The sequence below is a fragment of the Chiloscyllium plagiosum genome, unplaced genomic scaffold (genome assembly GCF_037043375.1).
Source record: "Chiloscyllium plagiosum isolate Xiang-an unplaced genomic scaffold, Cpla_swu_hap1 HiC_scaffold_9, whole genome shotgun sequence".
In the NCBI taxonomy this organism is placed as follows: Eukaryota; Metazoa; Chordata; class Chondrichthyes; order Orectolobiformes; family Hemiscylliidae; genus Chiloscyllium; species Chiloscyllium plagiosum.
Genome location: NW_028270147.1, coordinates 105,369,682 through 105,388,230, shown reverse-complemented (window position 1 = coordinate 105,388,230; position 18,549 = coordinate 105,369,682). Strand labels below are relative to the sequence as shown.

The window sequence follows — 18,549 nt, the reverse complement described above, 5'->3', positions numbered from 1 at the left end:
ATTCCACTGACTTGTGATTGAAGGAAAAATGCTGAAACCAGAGGAATGCTCAGTGTCTCCAACAATCTCTCATTTGACAGGCTCTTTCTGTGACAGTTTTGACTTCACTGTGTTTCTCTCTGACCCCTCAGGTATCAGTGGGGACATCACCATGACCCAGTCTCCCCCGGTGCTGTCAGTGGGACTGGGCCACACTGCAACCATCACCTGTACGGCCAGTCAATCTGTTAGCAAGTGGGTTAGCTGGTACCAGCAGCGAGAAGGTCAGAAACCCTCTCTCCTGATCTATCAAGCAACAAATCGATTCACAGGAGTCTCCGATCGATTCACGGGCAGTGGATCAGGGACCAGTTTCACCCTGAAAATCAGCAACTTTCAGAATGAGGATGTCGCTGACTATTACTGTATGCAGTATCAGAGCTACCCTCTACACAGTGTTACAGAGCCGTACAAAAACCTTAATAGGCACAGTCCCACTGCCTGTACTGACACATCCAGTTACATATAAATGTAAATGAACAAACTAACCCATGCTGGATTGTCACTGTCCACTACACACTCCAGTCTCTGTGGTGTCCACCATTTACTGAAGGCCTCAAGTTTACCTCTGACACTCCATCGCCACACGTGAAGAACAGCTGCAAAACTTAACATTGAAAAATACATTTGACAAACCGTCCTAGCCCAGCTGGACACAACCCAGAGAGACAGAGACAGAAAGACACATGAATGAGGGAGAGAGAAAGAGAGTGAGAGGGAGAGTGTGAGAGTGAGTGAGAAAGGGAAGCAAAGAGCAGAGATTTTTGTTCACCCTCTGCACTGGGAGCTCTCACTGTGGCTTACGTTCGGGAAAGGAACCAAGCTCCGACTGAGTAAGTAAACGTCAATCCTCCTGTCAATACTGAAACACACTTTCTAAAACACAAATGCTGAATTGTTGAAGGTATTAGTGAGAAGCTGCAGTGAATGAAATAGTTGATGAAGGAGCACTGTGTCTAACAGGGTGACCAGCTGTATTTCTTTAGTTCCATTGTCCCTTTAAGCAGCAAGATATAAGTCAATTAGTTTAACTCACCGTGCAGAGGAGCTCTGTCCATTTGCAGCCTGTGGTCCCATTCCTGCAGCATGGAGTGAAATCAGTGAGTAGCCTCCTGCCAGTCTCAGTGTGACAGACATGGGCAGAGTTTGATGTGAGCTCTGGCTCCCTGTCCCAGTCTCTGATCTCACTGACCTCAGCAGCAGCAGCAGCAGCAGCAGCAGCACAGTGAGACACCGAGCTCCCACCTCCCCCAGCTTTAACTCTGCTCAATCACACAATCACAGAGTTGTTACAGTGCACACGGAGGCCGTTCTGTCCATCCTGTCTGGGCCGGCTCTCCGAATGAGCAATTCACTGAGTGTCATTCTCCTGCCTTCTCCCTGTCACCCTGCATATTGTTCCTTTTCAAATAACAGTCTCATTCCCTTCGGAATGTTTCAATTGAAGCTGCCTCCACCACACTCTCAGGCAGTGCATTCCACACCTTAACCACCCACTGGCTGAGAATGTTTTTCCTCATCTCACTTTTGATTCTCTCACTAATTACTTTAAATCTGTGCCCTCTCCTTCTCAATACTTTCATGAGTGGGAACATTTTTTCCCTATTTCCTCTGGCCAGACACCTCCTGATTTTGAATTCCTCAAACAAATTTACTCTCAGCCTTCACTTCTCCAAGGAAGACAGTCCAAACTTCTCCAAAGTTTGTTCACAACTGACATTCCTCATCCCTGAACCTTCTATGGGAATTTTTTTACCCCATCTCCAAAATATTCACATCCTTCATGAATTATTCCCCTTATCTATTCCCGTAGTCCCATTTGCTTGCATTTAGCTAATTTCCCCCATACCGTTCCTGTCCATGTACCTGTTAGAATGTCTTTTAAATGTTGTTATCATACTCACCTCTACGACTTCCTCTGGCAGCTCATTCAATACACCCACCACCCTCTATGTGAACGAGATGCACCTCAGATCCCTTTTGAATCTTTCCCCTCTTGCTTTAATCCTCTGCTGTTTAGTTTTGGACTCCCTTACTCTGGGGAATAAACCTGAGCTAGTCATCTTATCTATGCCCATTATCATTTTATAAACCTCTAAAATGTCACCCAGCAGTCTCTGACCTTCCAAGGGAAATAGCCAAGGCCTAACCAGCCTCTCCTTATAACTCAAACCCTTCAGTCTCAGTGACATCCTTGTTATCCTTTTTACACCCTTTCCAATTTAATGACATCCTTCCAATAGCAGGGTGACTGGGAATGGGCCTGACCAATACCTTGGAGAGTCGTAACAACTCCCACACGTAATGCTCTGACCGATAGAAGCAATTGTACCAAATGCTTTCTTCACCACCCTGTCTCCATGTGGCACCAGTTTCAATCCTCTATGTGCCTCCACCCCTTGGTCTCCCTGTTTGACAAGACTCCCCATGGCCCCACAATTGTGTTAGCCCTGGCCTGGTTTTTGTACCAAAATGTAACACCTCCTTATTATCTCAATGTGTAATGTAAATGTACTCTCAAATAGCCTTCTTCACTGTCCATGAAACTACCAATGTTAGTGTCATCTGCAAACTCACAAACCATGGCCCCTATATTCTCATTCAATTTGTTTCTATAAATGACAAACAATGATGAACCCAGAACCAATCCTTTTGCCACATCTCTGGTCACAGGCTTCCAGTCTGAAAACCATTATCTATCACCACTCTCTGTCTCCAACCATGAAGCCAACTTTGTATCAGTTAGCTTCCCTGGATCCAACTTGATCTAACTTACTAACCAGTTGTCCATGCAGCACCTTGTCAAAGGTCTTGCTAAAGTCCATGGAGATAATGTCTACCACTCTGCCCTCAGCTATCTTCTTGGTCATGTCTTCAAAAAACTCAATCAAATTTGTGAGACATGCTTTCCCACTGACAAAGTCATGTGGACTATCCTTAATCAATCCTTGTCTTTCCAAATGCATTTAGATCCTGTCTGTCAAAATCCCCTCCAACAACTTACCACTATCAGACTCACCGGTCTATAATTCCCAGGGTATTCCTTGCAGACCTTCCTAAATATCAGCACAAAATTAGCCAAGCTCCAGTCTTCCAGCACACCACCCGTGGCTGTTGATGATACAAACATCTCACCAAGGGGTGTCAAAGTCTCTTCCCAAGCTTCCCACAAAGTACTGGGATGGAGCTGATCAGCTCCTGGGGATTTATCTACCTTTATGAGTTTAAAGAACAGATTACTGCACCTCTTCTTCTGTAATATGGACTCTTCTCAAGACATCAACATTTATTTCCCGAATTTCCTTCACTTCGATGTCCTTCTCAACCATAAATACTGCGGCAAAATATTAGATTGGTAACTCATTCATATTCTGTTTTAAAATAAAATATGAAAATTCTAAGAGTGAGACATTTGGAGGTGATCCATGGGATATGATCCATGGTCATGACTTTACTCTGGATTGTCCTTTGTCCTTTTCCACTGTCTCCCTAATCCTTGTGATACAATTCCCTAAATGTCCTCCCACTGATACTTGATCTACATGGGCCTCCTCATTCCCAAGATCCAGGTCTAGCAGAGTTTCCTTTCTGATTGGAATGCGAACACACGGTTGGAGAAAATTCACCCGAGCACACTCTCACAACTCTGGCCCCTCTCTGCCCTTCACACTGCTCCGATTTCATTCTATATTCTGATAATTAAAGTTACCCAAATGTGTGCTGTGAATTTCTTGCAGATTTCTCCCTCGACATCCTTCCCTCTAGCTGGTGACTGACAGACTGCACTGAACAACCTGATTGCACCTTTTTTGTTCCTTATCTCAAACCAAATCCATTCTGCCCTTGACCCCTCTGGGACATCCTCTTTCTCCAGCTCTGCACCGATCTTAACCAATCCCACACCTTCTTCCCATTTTCCTATCTTTATTGAACACCTTGTATCCAGGAATATTTAACACCCAGTCCTGTCCTCATTTGAGCCTCATCTGTAAGAGCAACAACACCAGACTTCCACTTGGTAATATGCGTCTGTAACTCCCCAATCTTACTCCCCATACTCCACGCAGGCCCATACATGCACACAGTCAGTTGGATTTAGAAATTATTACTCTCTCCCTCACTGTGACCCGGCCAAGAAAGTTACTATTCCTTACTTAAGAATATCTATCTCTTCCATGATTCTGTTTTCCTTGGTGTTCCTCCTGGTTCCCACAGCCCCCCTTGCATGTTCATTTAAACCCTCTCCAACAGCACCAGCAAATCACCCCACAAGGAGCTCAGTTCTGTTCAGGAGCAACCCATCTGGTCTATAGAGGTCACATCTCCCACAAAGTCATTCCCAATGTCCCAAGAATCTCAAACGCTCCCTCTTGGATCATCTTTTCAGCCTCAGATACACCCTGCCTTATCCTTCTGTTCCTATCCTCACTTGCATTGGTCACTGGGAGTAGTCCAGAGATTCACAATTTTGAGCTGCTGTTGCTAATTGCCTCCAGAGCTCCCTAAATTCTGACTGCAGGACCACATCCCCTTTCTCCCTCTGTCACTGGGACCACAACTGCTGCCTGTTCCCCCTCTCCCCTCAGGGTGGGAGAAAACACACCATCCTGGAATCCCATCTGCAGCTGCAGAAACACCGACCGATGGCCCTCACTCTCGAATCTCCTCTCACTATCGCTCTTCCAGTCTTCCTTGTGCCTCCCTGTACAGCTGAGTCCCCATGGTGCCATGGACTTGGCTCTGGCTGCACTCCCCAGATGAACCATCATTCTCATCAGGATTCCAAACTGAATCCTGGTTGGAGAGTGGGATGCACTCAGGGGATTCCTGTACTCGCGGCATAGTCCTGTTGGACTGTCTGCTGCTCCCCCATTCCCTCTCTCCCTGCATACTCTGAAGCTGCAGAGTGACCACATCTAGAAACGTGCTCTCCACGGAGCTCTCTGCCTCAGAGATGCTCCACACTGACACCAGCTGCTGCTCAAGCTCCGAAACCCAGAGCTCCAACTGCTGTCACTGACCACACTTCCTGTATTCATGGTATTCCAGGAGCTGGGAAGCATCCTGAAGTTCCCACATGGAATAGGGTGCACACTCTCACCACTCCCTGGTTATCCCTTGATAAAGTTCTGATGACAAACAGCTCCAGCTGGGCTCAAATCCAGGCCTTTCAGTGTTCCAGGGTTTGGCAGAGTCTGTTCAAAAGACAATATGATAACAGAGCAGAATTAGGCCATTCGGCCCATCAAGACTGCTGTGCCGTTTGGGCATGGCTGCTGTGTTTCTCACGAACATTCTCCTGCCTTCTTCCCATTATGTTTGATCGCCTTCCCAATCAGGAACCTATCAATGTCCGTCCGAAACACACTCAATGCCTTCACCTCCACAGCATGGGTTCCACAGATTAACCAACCTCTGGCAGAAGAAATTCCTCCTCATCTCAGTCCTAATGGATTATCCCTAAAGTCTGTGGCTGTGCCCTCTGGTCCATGTTTCTCTTACTGGTGGAAACATCTCATCCCCGCCCACTCTATCCAGGCCTCTCAGTATTCTGTAAGTTTCAATGTCATCTCCGCATATCCTTAAGAACTCTATCAAGTACACATCCACAGTCCTCAATCTCTCCTCAACAGACCAGGCTGTCACCCCCAGGGTCATTCTCATAAACCTCCTCTGGATCTCCCCCCAATGCAAGCACATCCCTCCTTAGATACAGGTCCCAAAACTGTTCACAATATTCCAAATGCAGTCTGGCCACAGTCTCATACAACCTCAGTAGTACACACCTGCTCTTGTATTCTAACTCAGTTGAAACGAATGCTAACATTGCATTTGTCTTCCTAATTGCCAACTGAACCTACATATTAACCTTAAGTGAAATCTGAAAGAGGACTCCTAAGTCCCTTTATCTGTCACTTCTTTGCCCATTCTCTGAGCCTTTCCAAGTCCTTCTGCAGCCTCCCTGCTTCCTCAATTCTCCATGCCCCTCCCCTCATCTTTGTGTCATCAGCTAATTTAGGAACAATGCCCTCAGTTCCTTTTCCCAGATCGTTAATATATAATTAATTGTTACATGAATAGCTGAGGTCCCAACACTGCCCCCTGCTGAACTGCATGAGGCACCAGCTGCCATCCTGCAAAAGATCCATTTATTTCCACTCTCTGTCCATGTCAGTACTGGGTTCCAAACCCCATGGACTCTTATGTTATTTAGCAGCCTCCTGTGTGGCAACTTGTCAAAGGTCTTCTGGAACCCAAACCAGATCATGTCCATTGGCTCTCCTTTGTCTAACTTGCTCATTTATATTATTTCATATAATTCCCAGCTTCTCCTTCTCGAACTGCAGGGTGAATTGTATCACATTATTAGATTACTTTACAGTGTGGAAACAGGCCCTTCGGCCCAACAAGTCCACACCGACCCGCCGAAGCGCAAACCACCCATACCCCTACATTTACCCCTTACCTAACACTACGGACAATTTAACATGGCCAATTCACCTAACCTGCACATCTTTGGACTGTGGGAGGAAACCGGAGCACCCGGAGAAAACCCACGCAGACACGGGGAGAATGTGCAAACTCCACACAGTCAGTCGCCTGAGGTGGGAATTGAACCCGGGTCTCTGGCGCTGCGAGGCAGCAGTGCTAACCACTGTGCCACCGTGCCGCCCACAGGGTTCACTCCTCAGGGTTCACTCACCTTCAGCTCCCCAATCAGGGCTGCCTCATTACATATCACCGAATCTGGAATTACCTGTTTCCTAGTGGGTCTACCACAAACTGTTCCAAAAAAAATAATCTCGCAGACATTCCATGAATTCCTTTCCTTGAGATCCATTCCCAACCTGAATTTCCCAGTCCACCTGCATATTGCAGTCCCCATGATTATTGTAATAATCCCTTTCTTACATGCGTTTTCTATCTCCTGATTTATTTTCTGCTCCACATCCCAACTACTGAGAGGAGACTTTTTACATAATTCCCATCAAGCCCTTTGCTATTTTGTGGGTCCTTAAGTTGACTCACACAGATTCTATGCTTTCCAACTCCATATTTCCGCTTGCTGTCAATGTAATTTCAGTTCTTCCTGACAGGGTAAACCTGCTCCTCCCACACACACCCCCACCACCCTCACACCTCTACCCATCATTAGAAACATAGAAACATAGAAAATAGCTGCAGGAATAGGCCACTCAGCCCTCTGACTCTGCACCACCGTTCATGGCTGATTACGCAATCTATTATCCCATTCCCACTCCACCCCCATATCCCTTGATTCCACAGGTTCACAACATCGGAATAACTTAACCCTTAATCTTCGACTGTGACCCCTAGTTTTGGATTTTCCTAATATCAAGAACATTCTTCCAGCATCAAGCCTGTCAAATCCCATCAGGATTTTATATGTTTCTGTGAGATTCCTCTCATTCTTCTAAATCCCAGTGAGTACAAGCCCAGTTGATCCAGTCTTTCCTCATATGTCAGTCCTGCCGTCCCGGGAATCAGTCTGGAGAACCTTCGCTGGACTCCCTCAATAGTAAGAATGTCCTTCCTCAGACGAGGAGACCAAACCTGCACATAATACTCAAGCTGAGGCCTTAATTCTGCAAGACATCCTTACTCCAATACACAAATCGTCTCATGGTGAAGGCCAGCATGCCATTAGCTTTCCTCACTGCCTGCTGCACCTGCATGCCCCCTTTCAGTTACTGTTCCACCATGACACCCAACTCTCATTGCACCTCACTCTTTCCTAAACTTTCACCATTCACTAATAATCTGACCTCCTGTTTTTCCACCAAAGTGGATAATCTCACATTTACCCAAATTATATTGCTTTTGCCAAGTATTTGTCCACTCAGCCAGCCTGTCCAAGTCACTCTGCAGCCTCTTAGCATCCTCCTCACAGCACACATTGCCACCCAGCTTCGTGTCATCTGCAAATTTGGAGGGATTGCATTCAATTCCTTTGTCCATATCATTTATGTATATTGTGAACAGCTGGGGTCCCAGCACTGAACCCTGCGGTACCCCACTCATCACTGCCTGCCACTCTGAAAGGGACCCATTTATTCCAACTCTCTGCTTTCTATCTGCCAACGAGTTCTCTCTCCATGTCAATACATTACCTCCAATACCATGAGGTTTAATTTTGCTCACTAATCTCTTGTATGGGACCTTGTCAAAAGCCTTTTGAAAGTCCAGAACACAACATCCACTGGGTCCTGAGGGAGGGTCACTCAGTCTGAAATGTTAACTTCGATTGCTGTCCACAGATTCTGCCAGACCTGCTGAACTGTTTCGTCAATTTTTGTTGTCCACTGATTCAGCCTTGTCCATTCTCCACTGATCACATCCTCAAAACCTTCCAGAAGATGTGTCAGGCCTGATTTCCCTTTAGTAAATCCATGCTGACTTGGACCAATCCTGTCACTGCTTTCCAAATGCTCGGTAACAGTATCTTTAATAACTGACTCCAGCATTTTCCTCATGTATAATTCCTCATTTTCACTCTCCCTCCTTTTATTAAAAAGTGGGGTTACACTGGATACTGTCCAGTCCACTGGAACTCTGTCAGAGTCGACAGAATGTTGGAAAATGATCAACAATGTGTCCACTATTTCTACACCCACTTTCTTAAATACTCTGATGAGTTGCTGGCCCCTGGGGACTTACCAAGTTTTGATACCATTAATCTCCCAAAACCATTTCCTGACTAACAAGGATTACCTTCAGTTCCTCCTTCACACTTGACCCTCTATCCCCCTGCATTTCCTTTCAATAGGATGTGCATCCCTGGATATTTAGTTCCCAGCCCTGATCCCCTTGCAGCCACGTCCCTGCACTACAGGCTCATTTACCTTGTTTCATATACTCGATGCATCGAAGTACAACACCCTCAGTCATGCACTGACTGCCTCCTTCTCATAGTTATCTCCTTTAGAAATCACAGAATTCCTACAGTGTGGAAGCAGGCCATTCAGCCCAGACTGACCCTCCAAAAAGCATCCCACCCACCCTACAATTCCCATGGATAATCCTCCTAACCTACACTTCTTTGTGACAATGGGAGGAAACCCAAGTGGACACGTGGAGAATGTGTCAATCCCACACAGACAGTCAGTTGGAATTGAGTCTGTGTCTCCGGAGCTGTGAGACAGCAGTGCTAACCACTGATCCACCATTCCACCCTACGGTGCCTCAAGTTCGATTCTTGATCCTTTCCGTACTCTCAATCCTATTACTTGGTCTGGATACTTTAATAACTTCTCCTGAGTCCCTACCTTCTTTAATTAGTTTAAACTCCTCGCAAACTTGATTTCCCTTGGTTTATGTGGTACCATTTTGTCTACATTAATCTGAATGCTTCATGTGTTAAGAGACAAAACCTTTAAGCTTGTTCTATATTGAGCTTCCCTGCACTTTTAAGTTTCCTCAGTACAATATGACATTCACAATACTCTGTCCCTTTCCTTTTTATTTTCTAGTAACAATCAATTCCATCACTAACCAGTATTCCTCACTTCTCCTTCAACTTTCATTTCCTCATTTTCCATCCACTTTCTCTTTGAATCATATTCAGGCTGATACTTATTCCTGAACAAACATCATTCAAAAATGTTCCTTGGTTCATTGTTGCTTGTGGGATCTTGTGTACAATCTGGCTTCCACATTTCCTACATTACAACATGACCCCATTTCAAACAAGTCCCACATGGTCCGCAAATGTCTTTGGGACAGCATGGATCTTTCTTTTCATTGGATGAACTGGGAGTCTTTCAGATGTGAAAGATGCTGTTCCAATATTGCACAGTTCTCCTCCTGAACTACAGTTACTGCTATATATGTCCCTCTCTTTTGTGAAAACAGACCAAAAGTTTTCATGAGGAACCATTGCTCCATCTTCCACCACTGCACACAAGTTCCCTGCCTGCTCTCGAATGGGCCTCATACATTCCTTCATTCTCTTGTTCTTTCTGTGATTATAAAACATCACTGGGATTTCCCTGACTTCATTTGGACACATTTCATCCTGTCAGCTCTTTGCTTTCCTCAGGTCCTGGTAAATTTCACCCTTGCATTTTGTCTTTCAGCCCACTTTGACCCAATCCCTGCCCAGTTTAGTAAAATGGATTTGTTCCCAAATGAAAACTTTTACACTTGCTCCATGGTTCTCCATTTCCATCCCGACTCTCAATCTCACTGAGTTCCGATCACTGTCACTGAAATGCTCCCCCATTGATAGCCCTTCCAGCTGCCCACATTCATTCCCTAAAGAATGATCCAAAACTGCCCCTTCTTTTTCACCATCACCCTCTCAGGGGCAATTAGGGATGGGCAATAAATGCTGGCCCTGTCAGTGACAATCACATCCCAAGAAGCAATTTTAAAAGGCCCTGTCCTTTTATGGGGTTTGTTAGGTATTGAATACAAATGTTCAAATGGATTGTTTTGCCAGTGAATGTTCAGAGTTGAAATCCCTTTGAATGGCAGGGATTAAAATTGTTTGTCTTGTCTTTCAGGCCGTGAAAATTCTCAGCCCAAGCTGACCCTGCTGCCCCCCTCCCCAGAGCAGGTCAATGCCAAGGGCACTGCCACCCTAATGTGCCTTGCCAATCACTTCTATCCTGATGAGCTGGAGGTGCAGTGGAAGAAGGATGGTGCAGTCATTTCGGACGGGGTTCAGACCAGCAACTACCTGCGAGCTTCGGACAGCACCTACAGTGTCAGCAGCCTGCTGACCCTCTCTGGGTCTGACTGGGAGTCCAACGCTCGCTTCTCCTGTGCCCTCACCCACGTGACCCTCCCCTCTCCCCTCAGCAAGAGCATCAGGAGATCAGAGTGTGTGTAGAGTGTTCAAGACAGTCCACAGAGGAGATACAACTTTAAATAGAACAGGGCTGAGCTGGCAGGACAAAGGTCATGGTCAGCACTGAATTTCAACTCTCTTCCTTCTTGGGATTGGCTCGGTGACATTTCTGAGGTTCAAGGGTTAAGGCAGGTCATTGGGATCATCAAAAGGAAGCTTTACTCTGTATGAAACCCCGTGCTGACCCTGTCCTGGGAGTGTTTTATGGGGACTGTGATGACTTGTGATGCCAAGTAAAACCTCTCGAAGATGCTGAAAACTGTCAGCTGTACAAAACAATGTGAACCTCTGAAATCTCTGCTTCAGTAAACCAGATCTCCTTCCTGCTCAGCCGCCAGTTTGAATTTAAGCTTCTGTCACTACTTAAAGGGACAGGATTCTTATGTCATTGAGAAAATCTCCACAAGTGTTTTCCTCAAGCTCCATTTTGGCTGTGAATTTGTGCAGCTTCCTCTGTCTGGGCTGTTAATTGAAGTCTGTTTTCTCTCAATGTAAATCTGCAAAAAGGAATAAAGATCAAGATGATTCAGTCTCTGTCTCGTGTGTGCTTTGGAAATGGCCAGAGCTACTGGGAACCCTGCATTGATGAATATGATCAGCAGCATCTTGTTACTCAGAATAACAACTTCACAGGTTTTGGGAAATAAATATTACTTAAATTAGACTTGGGTTTTCTTTACTCTTAAAGTGCGATTCATTGGTCCCGTGTGTCCCTGGAGTAAGATTGAGAATGTTAAATCTGGGGAGTCTGGGAGTCACGGCTGGGGAAGGCAGTCAATGATAAACTGGTTCCACCTTCTGCTGTCATATTCTGTAACCCCTGGGCCATCTCAGTGAGAGACATCCAGGGCTCAGGATGGATTCCAGAGCAGCTCATTGACCTGACTGTTGTGTTCCTTAGTCCACATGTGACTCCAATAATCTCACTCGAGGACTTTAGTATCAGTGGGAATCAATGGGGCTGAAATCTTATCCAAACAGACCCTCACACAGCGGGGAGGCTGCTGGTGGCTCAGAAACCCCTTGGATTCAGTCCCAGATTCCACTGTGGCTCTTTCATTCAAACACTGCATTAGCACACTGACACCACATTCAGAGGGCAATCCTGAGATGGGGCAAGTTTGGTTCTTGATTGTGGGGAAATGGGGGCTGGGTGTGAAATGTCCAGTCTGAAGCTGGTGGGGGTACTTTATAATGAAGAATAGAAACTGATGTCAGAATAAAGTCAGGTGTTGATGGGAGTGAGGAATATCTCAGTGATCTGTCTCCAGAATCCACACACGACACACATCCTTCTGTCAGACCCTGAAGGCGGAGAAATTGCTCCTTGACACCCTATATTTCTCTATCTTTCCCAGAAAAGGTGAAGTATTCTCTGCCTCAGTGATTCCCTGGGACAGGACATTTTAAAAAGGCCTATGGGAAGGGAAATGTTGCCTCTCAATGACAAAGCCAATGGAAGGATGTGGAGCTGGCTCTGTGAAATGTTCGGACACAGAGGATGACACCAGAAGCAATTCAATGTGGTCATTCTCTCCTTTGCAATTGCTAAACTGGTAACAATTACTTTTTGCTCACAATTTGCTCTCTCGAATTTGATCCACTTGCCTTTCTTACTTTGCTTTTTTTGACTTCAGTCTGTGGGTAGTTCCATCAAAACCCAATCTCCTCACACTCATCCTGGCCCCTGAAGAGATTAGAGACAAACTGCAAATGCTGGAATCCAAGGTTGACAAGCAGGAGGCTGGGAGAACACAGCAAGCCCAGGCAGCATCAGGAGGTGGAGAAATCAACGTTTTGGCTGTAAACCTTCTTCAGGAAGTGGGGTGGGTGGGAGCTGCAGATAAAGGGAGTGGCCGGGGCAGGGTGGTTAGGTGGGGATAGGTGGAGACAGGTCGAGGTTAGGACATGGTTGGTCGAAGGGAGGGATAATTCTGGATTCATCTCTCCCATCGACCAATCAGGTCATACTCTCTATCTTTCTCAACCTATCCCCACCTCACCACCTCGCTCCCACCCACCCCTTTATCTGCAACTCCCCTGACACCTACCCTCCCCCTTCCTGAAGAAGAGTTACACCTGAAACGTCGACCCCTGAAGAGATTAGACGAGGTTATTTCATTGAATCAACTCATCAAGCCCATCAATCCTGAAAACAGATTCCAGCATTGAAGTCCTATTTGCTGGTTGCACATGTAAAGTCTCTTTCAGGCTGAAAGAAGGAAGCTTTCGATTGAGAAATGAGTGAGCTTAACCCAGGTCCTGAACAACAGCACTTCAGAATGGAGTGATATAAATCAGAAGCAATATAAATACAGGGCAGCTTATATACTGCAGCTCGCACTGAGTGCAGCCAGCACAGAGGGGAATGCTGGGAGGTTTGGTCAGTGTGGGAGTTTGGTGAACTCGGGGAAGGAGTCCACCTTTGCTTTTCCAAAGTGATTTGGGACTGTCACTTCAGCTGCTGGGAGCCTGCACGTGCACTTGGTTTGAATGAAACAAAATGGTAAACAAGAAAATAGGAATCTGGAAATTGTTTCGTATGAGGGAATGTGTAAATAGACTGCTTCAGGACATGTCCATTAGGGAAGGTTAATAAATGCAAAGTACTGAAACTTCAAAACAGAGACTGAAGACAATTACTGCTCTAATGAAGGAATGGATATTTTTCAGTTGTAAGTAAGATCAACATTTCTTTATTGCATTGAAATGATTCAGGGTAAATACATCTGCAGTGAATGTAAAAAACTACAGGAACTCCCACTCAGGGGGTTTGGAATGAAGGCTGAATTGAAAAAGCAGTGATATATCAGGGAGTGCCGGAGACACCTGGAGACTTAGTTCCAGAAGGAAGTTATAGGCCTCAGGACTGCACAGTTCAATTCCATGTGTAGTCAGGAGCAGGAGGGTAAGACACACGAGGGAGGCAGATAGGGATTTGGAGGATACAGTGGGACAGGAAAACCCCTCACTCTTCTCAACTCCAGTGAGAACAAGGCCAGCCTTTCCAATCCTTCCTCATCTCACAGCCCCCTCATTCCAGGGATCAATCGGGTAAAACTCCTCTGAAACACCTCTAATGCATTTATATTCTTCCTTCAATGAGGAGACCAAAACTACACACAATACAGTATTTGAGATGTGATCACATCAATATCCAGGAATAACTGAGACAACACAGTCTCACTTTCTGATCCCGAATCATGCCTACTCTTAATTTTCCCAGCGTTTTTACTGTCCATCTTTAATTGTCCTGGACAAGATGGTGCTGAGCTGCCTTCTTCAACCGCTGCAGTCTGTGTGCTGTAGGTAGACTCATAATGTCCTTAGGAAGGGAATTCCAGGATTCTGACCCAGTGACGATGTTTCCAAGTCAAACTGGTGAAGGCTTGGAGAGGAACTTGCTGGGGTGATGCTGCCCTTGTCCTTCTTGATTCAAGTAATCATGGGTTTAGAAGGTGTTGTCTCAGGACCTTTGGTGAATTTCTGCAATGCATCTTGTAGAGAGTACACACAAATGTTACTGAATGTTGGTGTGGAGGGGATGGATATGTGTGGAAGTGGTGCCAATCACGTGGGCTAAAATTTGATAAACAAAATTTAAATAAAATAATATAAAACAACCTAAAATGAAATAAAATAAAATGTTGCTGCTTTTTTGATAAAACATCACTGAACCCCAAATATTAACTCCTCCCTTTTACATGATAATGAGGAAAGAACTCTTGTTGGTGCAGTTTTTTTTTAATCATCTCAGAATATTCAAAGCTGTGAGCACAGAGCAGTCACGTTCCCGGACAAGATGGTGAGGTCCCGCAGACAGTAAACGAATGACGAGACATATCTGTTTTGTTGGCACTCGTTGAATAGCGAGCAGGATACCCGAGGGAATCTTTTCAGAATGGGATCTTGTCGATCCCTCTGAGGTGGGAGTGGGGGTGGTCGGGGTGTGGTGGTGGTGGATCTTCAAATGGTGGAGCCAGAGACTGTGCAACTTTCAGCAGTGCACCTCGGTCTCAGCCTGGATTCTGTGCTCTCATTTCTGAGGTGGCTTTCAATCCGATGACCATTTTGACGATGAGGCAGGAGCATTGCCCATGGAGCCACGGTCAGTAATAATGTAAACTGTGTGGCTCTGAAAGCCTGAGTCTGCATCTCAGCTCAGACGATATCAGCTCATTCATCAAATCTGTTTCTGCCCCTCTGCAGGCTGACCAGGCTGTCGGTGCCTTTCCAACACTCCCACGTTTCCTCCTGTGTCACAGCTCATTCTCCTGAGGGATAGATGTGCTTGGAGTCGAGAAGTGTGGGGCTGGGAAAGCACAGCTGGTCAGGCAGGTGTGCTCAGGCCGAGGACATCACCTTGTCCCTCTGTCAGATCCTCTTCAAGAAACTCATGGCTCACCACCACCGCTCAACAGTTAGGGAAGGGCAACGAGCAAGGATGGAGATGGGGACGCGATGCCTCAAGTGCTGTTCTCTGCAGTTTGGGGGCACGCTTTGACAGCTGTTTGTTAGATCTTTGAGTATAATTCATTTTTTGCTGATGCCAGTGATAATCCAAAGGACACTCCATCTTTCAGTCTGACAAACCAGGGTCACCCATGTCATGGCTCTGTTTCTGGCCGAGGCTCCAGTCTTTCAAAGAGATGAATTCAAGCCTCACCAGTTTGATCATTTGAATTGTATGCCATTTATTTTGATTTCTCCTGGGATGGGGTGGGCGTTGACGTGTCAGTTATTTGTTGCCCTTCCCGAATTGTCCTGGAGATGGCGGTGGTGAGCCATGTAATATCTGGGAAGCAACTGATAGATCATTCCTACTGAAATCGACTGGAATGAATGTGGGTTTAGTCATGGCTAATGGAAAGAGTCATTACCCATAATCCTCAGCTGCTGTGCAAGTACTCTATAGTTACTAGAAGGCAGTTGTTTCTCTCTGCCCGAACAATACAAAGTCAGAAGTCACACAAAAGCAGGTTCTAGCCAACAGGTTCATTTTAAATCACAAGCTTCCGAAACGCTGCTCCTTCATCAGGTGTACCCCAGTCCACCATCGACATCCCCACATTACTGAACAGTACAAATAAACTGGGGCTTTGAGAGGATCTAACCGGCTCCATCTGAAGAATCGTGGGGAGAGAGAGAGAGAAAAAAGAGAACAGCTTTCGGACCAGGATACTTATCGCATCGCAATGAAAATGCCCTGCATGCTATGATATATCCAAACGGAGTACTTTGGTGTGATTTTTGATTGTCTGCAGATTGTGCTTTTTTTCATTCTATGATACACGTGGACTATGTCAGCATTGGGTATCACAAAGCATGTTTGGTATCACTAAGTATGTTTCCTCCATTGAACACTTTCCAAACACTCTCTCCATCTTGCTTTAATCCTTATTGACTCTTGGACATTCCCCCTACACTCTCACTCTGTCCCGGTCCCAGAGGAATTGATGGCCTGAGTTCATGACCCCGCACTGTGTGAAGGTTGGTGTGAAGTGAGGCCAGTGTGTTGGAGCTTGGGCCCCTGCCTCAGGCCCAGGTGCAGGGGCCTGTTCATCAATCTGCACATTGTCCTTTTTCTCTTTCTGAATGAACTGGGTCAAGTTGCAGTAACGAGCTGGAAACAAGGTGTCTTGTCTAAAATGTTCCCAGCATTAAATACAGAACTGGCTTAGTCACAGGAGACAAAGGGCAGTGATGGAAGGATAGTTTTCAGAATAGATGGTGGAAACTCATGATGTTCCACAGGGTTCAGTGGTGTTCTACATAAATGAATTGGAGGAGGGCATAGCTGGTCTAATTAGTAAGTTTACGGTTAATACAAAGATTAGTAGAGTTCTGGAAAATGAGAAGGTTTGTCTCAGGATACCGCAGGATATAGATCAGTTGGCTGCTTGGATAGAAAAATGGCAGATGGAGCTTAATCCAGACAAATGTGAGGTGATGCATTTTGAAAGGTGATGTACAGGTGGGAATTATACAGTGAATGGCAGAATCCTCTGGAGTATTGATATGCAGAGTGATTTGGGTGTGCATGTTCACGGATCACTGAAGGTGGCAGCACAGGGAGGTAAAGCAGTAAAAAAGGCTTATGGCATGCTTGCCTTCATTGGAAGGGACACTGAGTATAAGGATTGACAAGTTATTCTGTAGCTTTATCAAACAATAGTTAGGCCACACTTGGAATATCGCATGCAGTTCCGGTCAGCACACAACCAGAAGGATGTGGATGTTTTGAAGATGGTGCATAAAATGTTTACCAGGATATTGTCTGTTATGGGGGATTGTGGTTCTGAAGAAAGGTTGGAGAGACTGGCTTTGTTTTCATTGGAATACGGGAAAATGAGGTGTGTCCTGATAGAAGATTACAGAGTTGTGAACGGCATAGGTAGCGTGGAAAATATGAGGCGTTTTTTCAGGGTGTATGCGTCACTTACTCAGGGACAGAGGTTCAAGGTGCGGGGAAATTTAAAAGAGATGTGTGAGATAAGTATTTTACACAAAGGGAGTTGAGTATCTGGAACACACTGCCAGAGGAGGGGGTGGAAGCAGACAGAATAGAATTCTTCAATAAATAAATAATGCATGAATAGGAAGGGAATAGAGGGCTGTGAATCCTGTAGGTGAAGACAGTTTCTGTGAGGAAGGCCAAAATGTGTCAGCACAGGCTTGTAGGGCCGAAGGGCCTGTTCCTGTGCTGTATTGTCCCTTGTTCTTTGGTCCCTGCTGTTGAATTGGATTCTCGGGAGCCAGCTCCGTATGAAGAGCCTGTTCTCATTCTTTTGTTGGAGTTCATGGGGCAGCTGCTGCTTCCTTGCTGCGTCACTGATCAAACCAACAATGTGGGAAGACTCATGATATTTTAAATACACTGTCTGCTGGAAAATGTTTGGCCGAGGTTTTAATGTTGTTTAATAAGATAATGACGTCAATACACCAGTGTTGTTTACGGCTCAGAACGTTTACCATCATGGTCCAAGATTTAAATGCACCATCTCTCACTCGTGATAATACAGTTTTCAATGTTTCTCTCCCCTTACGTGTTATGAAGAGGTTTGCAAACGTGTTTTGATGAGGACAGTGTATCTTCAACACCGTATGAGGGAGTGGGTGTCTGTTTGAATTCTCACTTGTGATAATACAGTTTTAAATGTGTCAGTGTTACTTTCCCCACTCTCTGGGGGATGTCGCTGCCACTATCCCCACTCCACCCTTCACTCTCGGGGTGATACCATTTTTAGCATCCTTTCTGTCTGAGAATGTCATTGTTCTTGTCCCTCCCTCTCTCAGGGACTGGGTGGGTGTTTCACATGCACCTGGTTTGTTAGATCCATTCTTGTGAAATGGGTAATCCCTGTTTTACTCTGGTAACAGTGAGTTAAAGCCCGGCACAGTTCACCCTTCATCTCCATCATATCTCAGGGCCTAAGGTTGGTCAGTACTGTCTAGTACCAGATCAATCCCACCACTTCCCACAGTTTTCCCTCTTTCCTATCTTTACTGGACACCTTGTATCCAGGAATCCCCAATCCCGGATCTCTGTTAGAGCCACAACATCAGATTTCCACTTGACAATCTGCATCTGTAACCCCCCAATACAGTATTATTAACCCATTTCAGTCTGTATCCCA

At 45.6% G+C, this 18,549-nt stretch overlaps 1 long non-coding RNA gene and 1 pseudogene across 1 annotated transcript; one reads left to right on the top strand and one right to left on the bottom strand.

Moving 5' to 3' along the window:
- LOC148149223 (centrosome-associated protein 350-like) overlaps positions 1–18,549 on the bottom strand; it is a 758,453-nt pseudogene that overhangs the window by 271,658 nt on the left and 468,246 nt on the right.
- On the top strand, positions 839–11,442 carry LOC148149226 (uncharacterized). Its single transcript, XR_015758232.1, has 2 exons — positions 839–872; positions 10,566–11,442. It is a non-coding gene; the product is annotated as an uncharacterized LOC148149226 (long non-coding RNA).